Here is a 2,555-nt window from a genome sequence, read left to right as displayed (position 1 = left end):
CTACATCGGCAAACAAACGACAGCATTTCAAAAAAAAAAAAAAAAAAAACAAACAATAAACATCGATAATAAATTCTATAATTTTTACGTTTCTGTTTCGCTCACGTTTAAAGATACGCACGTCAGTCATTTTATAATTGCCACAAAACAAAAAAAAACAATTTTTGACAATATTATTATTATTTTTTTATTGAATTAGAAAAAAAAATTAATGAGAAAAATTTTTCTTACAAAAAAAAAAAAAATAGAAAAATGTTTTCCTTTTTTATTTTCCTTTTTTCCTTTTTTTCCACTTTCATTCTCTTAATATTAATTTCTTCAATCCATATCTTTTTCACGTCATCATTTTACGTCCTTCCCAATATCTTTTCTTACTTAATTAAATCTCAATTTTCACAATCTTAATTTTACTCAAATTCTTCTCTTGCTTTATCTTTCTTTCTCTCTCTCATTCTCTCTCTCTTTCACTCTCTCTCTCGTCTAAAATTATCTATTGAATAATTTGAAATCCTTTTAGCTATTTTCATTTTTCTTTATTTTCCCTTTTTCTCAACCTTTCCCTCCCCTTCTCTCTCTCTCTTCTTTCACCTACCCACCCCTCCCCCCTCTTATTTAAATCTTACAAACTTTACTTTAAGTTTGATTTAAAAGTTATGACATTTTTGTCAATGTCTACGTCATCAAAATGAAAACAAAAAACTTAGTTAATAAGAGAGTGTATAACGAAAAATTTTCTCGTGACTTTTTTCTTTGAATAATAAAGTAATCGATATATATTTTTTTTTTAAATATTTCGAATTTATTTAAAGTGGGAAGAGAGAGGGCGAGGGCGAGGGCAAGGGGAGAAGAGGAAAAGAATTTTTTTTTTTAAAGTAAAAACCTGCCATTTACAACAAAACGTTTATCGTCATTGATAACAAATCAAATATTAATAATTATCTATCGTAAGAAATGTTTTTTTGACGTTTTTTTATCAAACGACGTTTTAATGAAATTCTTTTATAAAAAGGAAAAAGTTTTTCCTTTGACGAATTAAATGTAAAAAAAAAAAAAAAATTTTTTTTTTGCTCGACTGTTTAACCTTAAATTTTATCCTATTATTTACATTTAATAGGTAACCATTTAACTTCTGCCACGTTTTTGTAATTTATTTTTTAAAAAGAAAGAGAGAGAGAGAAAAAGGAAAAAAAAATTTATTGCAAACGTTTTAAATTTTACTCGGTACCGTTCGATATTACTTAATAAAATATATATTTATATATATATTTCCTTTTAAATTTTTTATCATAAAAGGTTTACGTTTTTATATTTCCATTTCTACCAACCGAATAAAAAAAAAAATAATAATAATAATACCGAAGTGAAAAAAAAGAGAAGAGAGAGAGGGAAGAGGGAGAGGTGGGGGGTAGTAGGGGTGCAGGAGGGAAAAACTTGAAAATAGTAGCTTGATCTTTTCTTTTCTTTTTTTCTTTTTTTCTTTTTTTTTTTTTTAATTAAAAAAAATTAAACAGAGGCTGGAGCTGGAGAATGAGAGAGAGAAAGAGAGAGAGTGAGTAAAAAAAAAAAGTAAAAATGTAATGAGATATGAAAAAAGCAAATTAGTTTTAAAAGAAATGAAAAATACGAAAGAAAAAAAAAAAGAAAAAATTGACTTAATGACTAAAGAAATTAAAAAAAAAAAAAAAAAATTAACTGAAAAAATTTTTAAAACGATTTAAAAAAGTTAAAAAAAAAAAAAAGAGAGAAAGAGAGGGAGGAAGAGGGAGGGTAGAAAGAAAGAAAAAAAAAAAAGTTTGTTTTTAAACAAAAATTATATTTTAAATTAGTATTAAAAAAAATAATAATAATAATGATAATGTTAAAATATAAAAAAAAACAAATAATGAAAAATTAAAAAAAAAATGATAATAATAATAATAAATGACAAAATCGAAATTTCTTGTCCGCCATTTTGTTTTTTGTTTTTTTTTTCATAAATGATGAAATTGAAAAACAAATTTTTTTTCAAGATAAAGATTTACGAGTGGGGGAGAGGGAAATGAATGAATCTTGGATTTTTTTTTTTTTTCTTTGCCGCAAAACCTTTGAACGAAATTCACCAATTACCGGTTCCTTTTTTTTTTCTTTGATTTCCTTTTTATTTTTCTTCGATTAACTTTTCTCAGAATAAAAAAAAAGAAAAAAAAACCTTTTAAATTTATAATTTTTTTACTTTTTTTTTATTACCTTTGCTCCGCCTTTTAAAAAAAAAAAATTTCATCGCTTTTCCAAAAAAAAAAAAAATTTTACAATGAAAACAGTAAACGGTTAAAAAACAAAGGTAAAATTCAAAGGAATAAAAAATATGTATATATTAACTAAAAAAAATTTTTTTTTCATTATAAAAAAAAAAAAAAAAATGCTTCGAATTCCTGTGAGTAGTAAAAAAAAAAAAAATTTCTCTCTCTCTCTCTATTATCCCTCTCTCTTTCCCTCCCCTTCTATCTTTCTCATAAAAAAATAAATAAAACAATTAAAATAAATAAAGTTAATTTTTCCAAAACATTAACATTAAC

This window comes from Pediculus humanus, genomic scaffold (genome assembly GCF_000006295.1).
Source record: "Pediculus humanus corporis 1103172108303 genomic scaffold, whole genome shotgun sequence".
NCBI lineage: Eukaryota > Metazoa > Arthropoda > Insecta > Psocodea > Pediculidae > Pediculus > Pediculus humanus.
This window is presented reverse-complemented; position numbering follows the sequence as displayed.